Raw genomic sequence first — 8,277 nt, 5'->3', positions numbered from 1 at the left:
CAAGATGTCTTCAAGATTCATCCATGTTGTAACATGTATCAGATCAAAGTGTCCTTTCACATATGCCCTTAGCCACTGGTTGGTGTCTCGGAGAGAGGGACCAAGGAGAATGACTACAAGGATAAATGGCACATATAATTTTCATTTTCATATCTGCTGCTAAATTTCTTTCCCAAATGGTTTCAACAGTTAATTCTTTCCTTACCAACATAGGAGTACCCATTTCTCCACATACCTACTGTTCTAGTTTGCAAGCTGCCAGAAAGCAATATACCAGAAATGTAATAGCTTTTAAATAAGGGGAATTTATTAAGTTGCAAATTTATAGTTCTAAGGCCCTGAAAACATCCAAAATTAAAGCAAGGCTGTGGAAATGTCCAAGCTAAGGCATCCAGGGAAAGATACCTTGGTTCAAAAAGGCCAGTGATCCGGATTTCTTTTTCAACTGGAAAGGCACATGGTGAACATGGTGACACCTGCTAGCTTTCTCTCCAGGCTTCTTATTCCACGAAGCTCCCCAAGGGGCGTATTCCTTCTTCATCTCCAAAAGTCTCTGGTTGTGTGGGCTTTGTGATTCTCATATCTCTCGTGGCTCTAAAGCTTTTTCCTAAATGCTTCCTCTTTTAAAGGGTTCCAGTGAACTGATTAAGAGATACCTGGAATGGGTGGAGTCACATCTCCCTCTAATTAAAGATTAATACCCACAGTTGGGCAAGTCACATCTCTGTGGAGATAACCCAATCAAGCTCCAACCTAAAGTGCTGGACAGGGATTAAACGAAACAGCTGCTTCCACAAGATGGATCAGGATTAAAGAATGGGTTTTCCAGGGCACAAAATCCTTTCAAACCATCACACCTACCAATTGATCTTTTCAATTTTTTCCAGTCTGATGTGTGTAAAGAGTTAGGTGATTGTTACTTTAAATCCCATTTCCCTAACTATGATTTAATGCAAACATCTTTTCATTTGACTGCTGGTCATTTGACTTTGCTCCTTTGCAAATATCCTATATATTTCTTTACTCTTTTTCTATTAGCTTGTTTGCTTTTGTCTTGTCAATTCATAAGCCAAAACAAAACTGTTGTCATCTATGCTGCAAGTATTTCCAAACCGATCATTTGCTCATTGACCTTGTTATGTAATCATTCCTTTGCCATACAAAAGTTTTAAATTCTTATCTAATCTATGTCTATCTTTTCTTTTATAGTTTCAGCATTTTCAATTTTGGTGAAGAAACTCTTCTACCATTGATCATGAATATAATCTGTTAGATTTTCTTGAAAGTGTTCTTTTTTTACTGTTGTTTTTAGTCCAACTAGTAAATGGGATAAAATGGAGATTCAGTTATATTTTTTAATCCAGTTCAATAGCTGTTTGTGCCCAAACCAGTTAAATACATATATATGCATATGTATCAATAAATACATTTCTCTATATATGTATGTGTATATATCTCATATATGCAATTGTATATATATTCATAGATGTATATACAGATATTTTTTATATGTGTTTGTACAAAAATCCATATATGCACATGCGTGTGTGCATGTTACATAATTATATATAATAAGCCTATTATTATATATAATTATGTATAATTCTTGATTCTCTTTTTAGTTTCAATGACTTGAGCTTCTACCTGTAGGCTTCATCAGCCATTTGATTCAGGAGTCAAAGAGAGATTTGAATTAGTTGTGGAGGGGAAGGAAGCTATGTTCAAGACATTCTAGATCCAGAATCTTCTGTTTCAAGCATTTTGGTCCTGTGATACCACACTCCATACCTGCTTCTCAAAGTGAACTGCAGTCTTTTCTAGTGGATGTGTCTCTTGTACTGCTTACAGCTATTAGCCATTAGGGAAGTTCCTTTGTGCAGAGTTAGACTTTCCAGAGATTCTACATACACATCTTCTGGCCAGTGACTCCTTTTATAGCAAGTAATTAGAAAGAGTGGCTGATTAACAAGATGGTTGTTGAAGCAGAAAAGAAAGAGTAACTATATCCCTCTTATTATTATTATTATTATTATTATTTGTATGGGCAGGCACCAGGAATCGAACCTGGGTGTCCGACATGGCAGGTGAGAACTCTGCCTGCTGAGCCGTCGTGGCCAAACCCCTCTTCTAATTTTTTCTACCTCAAACAGTCTATCTCAGTTTTTTGACAACTAAGACCCAATTTTATTTATATCTACAAAAAGTGTGAATATCGTTGGGGGGGGGAATTAGCCAGCAACCATTATGTCAACAAAATTTTTTGTCAGCAAAAAAAAATCAAGCATGTCAGAAAACCATGATTATAGTTAGAAGCATTTCCCATTAATTCATGTTCATTTTAACTTGAAATGTATTTAAACTCATGATAAAAAAAAGCTAGACAAAGCCATTTAATCATTTAATCTAAAATATAAAATACAATAACTATTCTTCTTTGTCCTAGGACAATGTATCCCATGCTTGTAAGTAACCAAATGGTAATGATATTTTTATGGGTTTTCCCTTTGGTGACCTTTATAAAAAGTCTAAAACAAAACTCAAACTCAGTGCATTCTACCTCCCCTTTACTACTCTAAAATAAGTATTGCGGAAGTGTCATTTCTACAAATCAAACCCTGAGTCAGTGCCAACAATTTTAAGGAACAGGAGTTTGAATGCAGATTTCCTAACCCAAGGCAAGTTTATAGTTCCCAGGACATTTTTTGGGAGCTGTTCCCTGTGAAATTTTATTATATAAAGCACAACATTTTTTTCCCCTTTCTTTTCTGTATTCAAATAAAAAAAATAGATTTGCTTCTTCTCAACGTAAACTTACAGAATTATAGGATCTTAGAATTATAAGGTACACATTTATAAGTCGGTCAACATTAGAAATCAGCTACTTCAGACTCCTGTTAAATGATTCTTGTTTTATTATTTTTTTAAGTTGCCAATTGATTTAAGGAAGGGAAGACTCTGTGAATGCCTGAACTTTGTTTTGAATCCTATTTCTATCTTCAGAACTTTGTTAAATGGCTTTGCTAGGAGGAGTTTCTTGGGGTGGGGTTTTGTACCTGAACATGAGCGAGAATCTACTTGTGTCCTATTTTTGGTGGAGGTGATTTCAGCAGGGGATTTTTTGCTTCACAGAGGGAGAACGTCTGAGCATTTTTTTTCTGTTCAGCACAGCTGGTTGTTCCCTACTGACTGGTGTTTGTTTTGAAGTCACGTGACGAAGGGGGGTTTCTGCCAATATTTACTCATTACACATTCAGATATGACACCCTCACACCCATTTATGGGCTAACTGCAGGGTTTTATCCAATTCTCCTGCCAAGAAAGGAAAGTTTATTCCCAAAGTGAAAGTTGTCTTCTTGAAAAAGCAGAATGCTTCAGTGCACAACAGGCATATTTTGGAGCTGTTGCTTTTTTTAATATTAAATTTATTTAACTATTTCATTATTTAAGATGAGTGTTTGGCTGATTATATCTGAAAATTTTCTTAATCACTACCACATTTAATAGAAAATAGCTTCACTGTACTAGGAAGGGTTTTTGCACTTTATACATTGCTATACTCTACTCTAAAATAATTTTACTCGTATTTGGAGCCCCTCCTTGTGGAAGGATTATACATCCCTGACATTGTATGTGGACAAGATCATGTGGCTTTGGCCAATGAATTGAAAATGAAACTCACTTTCTATCAGAAGCTCTATGAGCCCGTGTGGGGCCCACTGCTCTCACTTTTCCCTCTGTAGCATGACCAGTAGTGTTCCAGGTAGAGGCTGTTTTGTCAGTTAGGCCTTGGAGTAAAGGTGTCATAGGTAAAGCCACAGCCAACATGCAACCTGAGCATGAATGAATGTTTTTTTGTTGTGAGTCCCTGGAATTTGGGGGCCATTTGTTACTGTGGCAGAACTTAACTTATCCTGACCCACTATTTACTGGAAAGAGCAGACACCTAAATTCAAATCCTGGTTCTGCCACCAAGTAGTGATGTAAACTTGGATATTTCTAAAATACCAATGATCTTTACTCCTTGAACCTCATTTCCTCTTGAGATGTATGGGTCTCATCGTCTGCCTGATCCATAGGATTGGTATGAGGCTCAAAAGAAATCATTTTTATTACAGTATACTGAAAAGGACCAGACTCCATAGAAATGTAAAACACTATTATAATTGGAGTTTTCCTCTTTTAGTGAGTGCATGCACTGGTTTTAGCCTCTCTTCAATTTTCTAAGAAATAGAACTTCTGAAGTATATCATTCTTATAAAGGTTTACACGCAGTCAAGTCCAAATGCTCAAATATACTTGTTGGAAGATGGCACTTCTGAATGTGGAGGATCATTCTTTTTAAACATCCAGCTTTGGGAGGGACATACATGGAGCAGTGCTGAGGCATGTGGACGCTGGCTTGGCCAGCCCAATCAGCTTATGTATCTTTCCTGATCAATGGGTAGCTCATGATCTGGCCAAATTGCTTTCACTTTCAGAGAGAGGACTATACATGACAGGAAAGAGTTAGAGAGCAGAAAGAGCATTAGCTTTAGAATCGAATAGACCCAGCACATCTGTCAGTCAATAAATATTTGTTGAATAAGTAAATGAATGAGCTCAAATCTCACTGGTTATACTTTCTACCTGTGTGACCTTGTGCGAGATATTTAACCTCCCTGAGCCTCAGTTTCCCTACCTGTAACATACCAAATACAGATCTCTACCTCATAAGATTTTTTAAAAAACTTTTTTATTAATAAAAATAATTAACAAACAAAGCATTTAGATATCATTCCATTCTACATATACAATCAGTAATTCTTAATATCATCACATAGTTGCATAGTCATCATTTCTTAGTACATTTGCATCGATTTAGAAAAAGAAATAAAAAGACAACAGAAAAAGAAATAAAATGATAATAGAGAAAAAAAGACTATACATACCATACCCCTTACCCCTCGCTTTCATTTGCCACTATTTCAAACTGAATTTATTTTAACATTTGTTCCCCCTATTATATATATTTTTTCCGTATGTTCTACTCTTCTGTTGATATAGTAGCTAAAGGGAGCATCAGACATAAGGTTTTCACATTCACAGAGTCTCATAGTGAAAGCTATATCATTGTTCAATCATCATCAAGAAACATGGCTACTGGAACACAGCACTACATTTTCAGGCAATTCCCTCCAGCCTCTCCACTACATCTTGAACAACAAGGTGATATCTACTTAATGTGTAAGAATAACCTCCAGGATAACCTCTCGACTCTGTTTGGAATCTCTCAGCCATTGGCACTTTGCCTCATTTTACTCTTCCCCCTTTTGGTCGAGAAGTTTCTCTCAGTCTCTCGATGTTAATTCTCAGCTCATTCTAGGGTTTTTCTCAGTCCTTTGATGCTGAGTCTCAGCTCATTCCAGGATGTTTGTCCCACATTGCCAGGAAGGTCCACACCCCTGGGAGTCATGTCCCATGCAGAGAGGGGGAGGGTGGTGAGACTGCTCATCATATTGGCTGGAGAGAGAGGCCACATCTGAGCAACAAAAGAGGCTCTCTTGGGGGTGACTCTTAGGCCTAAATTTTAAATAGACTTGACCCATCCTCTGTGGGGTTAAGTTTCGTGTGAACACACCCCAAGACTGGGGGCTCAGACTACAGCTCTGGCTGTCCACACTGCTTGTGAGAATATCAAGAATTCAACTTGGGGAAGTTGAATTTCTCCCCACTCTCACCATTCCCCGAAGGGGGCTTCCACATACTTTTCCAGTCACTGATCAAATCATTTTGGGATTCATCGGGGGATCACTCTTGTCCCACTTTTTTTTAGAAGTTAATATATGTCATGCACAGTTCCCTATTAAACATACCTTGAAAACATTCTTTATAATAGCATCATAAAATTTCATCTTTGGTTGTTCCATGATATATTGAATTGTTCTTCTCTAGAAAGACGTTTAAGCTGTTTTCAGCTCGTTACTGCTGTGTGACTATAACAAGGCAATAAGTTGGAACAAATATGGACTTTGGTGTCTAGGAGAATTGTATTTAAATTTCAACTCTACAGTTCCCTAGTTGAGTGCTATTGTGTAAAATGTCTAACCTCTCTGAGCCTGTTTTCCTTATTATAAGGAGGTACTAATGAGTACCTTACAGATTTGGACTTGCTGAGTTTGAAGTGATTACGGGATAGCCAAGCATGCACAGATTGGAGGAGTGTTCTAGACTGGAAAATATTTGAAAAAAAGAATCAATCAATTTTAGGGGCCAGTTGATATTCTAAGAAAGGATGAAATCAAGTGCTGGAGGGGGCTGAGAGAGAAGGACAGTGAGCCACGGATTCAAAATGACCTGAGGACATGCCAATATTTAGAAGGTCAGGTGGAGGGAAAGTGAACTGAAATTATATGATGAAGAGTGAACGTTAGACAAGTGAAAAGAAAGCAGGAAATACTGCCAAAAAAAGCCTAGGGAGTTATTTTAAAGAGAGAGTGGTCAGAGATGTACAAGTAGAAAGGGAGTCAGTGGGAGGTGAAGACTAGAGAGGCAGGAGAGCCGTGACAAATTTAGAGAAAGTTCCAGTAAGGCAAGGACTGAAAATGTCCATTTGATTTGGCAATTAGGAGGCCTTTGGTTTTCTCAGCTGGAACAGTTTCCACGGAGCAGAGGGTCAGAGCTACAGGAAGACATACAGTAATGGGAGATTGTACTTCTAAAACAGTTGTATACCCAGGGAGGAAAAAGGATGGAGAGACTCTAAAGGGGAATATGGGGTCAAGGGGGGGATTCTTTATTTGAAATGATATGAGAGACTTGAATAAGATTTTAGACTGAGAGAAAGAAGACTATTGAGAGGGAGAGGTTACAGACACAGGAAAGAACGGAGAATTCATTCATTTAGTCCTTTCTTGATTCATATATTTTTTCAACAAATAAGGATAGAATACTTACATGTGCTAACCACCTTTCTACATAGTAGTGATCAAAGTGGTCTAGGTGCTGCTTTCATTATAGTGCATATACTGAGAGGAGAACAATAAACAACAACAAGAACACAATAACAACCATGAAAGTAATTTAGGAAAAAAGTATTATAATGCAAAAATTGTATATGAAGCATTAAAATAGCTTCACTGCTCTGAAGTGAGTGACAACTTTACACTGGATGGTAAGGGGTGGCCTGGCAGAGGAGGTGGTATTTGGTGTGAGGCCCGTATGACATGACAGTTGCACCAAACCAGTAGTAAGAAGTTCTGGGTAGAGGGAAGAGATGATGTCACAGCTCCAAGGAATGCTTTGCATTATCTGTAGAAATAGAAAGCCAGGTAAATGGACAAGGGGAAGGGTTGGAGATATGATCAGAAAAGGAAGGCAGAGGCAGCTCTTGAGGGACCTTGTATACCAAAGTTTTATTGTAGGTCTGGTCAAAAGGTGTTATGCAGGGGGCAATATGATTATGTTAAAAAAGATCATTCTGGCTGCTCTGAGAATATGTTTTAGGAGGAACCAGTCAAAGATGTGAGTCTTTAAGAAGTTATTGCTTTAATCAAAATGAGAGATGGTATGACTTGGGTGAGGGTGGTAGTAGTGAAGGTGATGAGAAATGTATGGAATAGAATTGATTCAAAGGACAAGTTGGTGGATTGGATGTGGGAAGGTGGAGTCTGAGAGGAAGGAGGGATTGAGAATGGCTCACTACTAGAGGACTTGAATGGTTGTGGATTTTTTTTTTTTTTTTCAGATGGGGGAAGATTGGAGGGCATGTGTAAATCAGTAGTTCTACATTGGACATGGTAAGGGGATGACTGATGAAGGAATGGCTAAGAGGAACATGTTTATTGTCTACCATATTGGTAGCTCTATAATTGCAGCTGTAACTCAGAGGCTCCATGTTCTGAAAGAATGTAAAATCAATCTGGGGTATCTATTTGACTTCACCCACCATTTGCTCTCTCATTTGGCCAACTCTCTGCTCCCTAGATCTGTACTCTGGCTTCTGACCCACCTCCCTAGTTCCAGAATCTCATTTATTCTTCTTCTTATTTAACACCTAACTCCCCATCTGATTCTCAGCTATATGCATACTTTCTTGAATTTAGCAATAGTTTCAAGTTCAAGATAGCCCATTACATTTTATCAGGTATTCTTTATTTATCATCCCATAGATCCAGCCCAAAAGAACCTTTGCTATCTAACTTCCCATCCACCCACCCACTATAGGAAGAGAATTTGTTAAACTACTAGATCAGTTTAGCCAATGGTTGACCCATTCTGTAATTGTTATTCTTAAACTAA

The sequence above is a fragment of the Tamandua tetradactyla genome, chromosome 7 (genome assembly GCF_023851605.1).
Source record: "Tamandua tetradactyla isolate mTamTet1 chromosome 7, mTamTet1.pri, whole genome shotgun sequence".
NCBI lineage: Eukaryota > Metazoa > Chordata > Mammalia > Pilosa > Myrmecophagidae > Tamandua > Tamandua tetradactyla.
The sequence above is the reverse complement of the archived record's forward strand: the minus strand, read 5'-3'. Positions refer to the sequence as shown.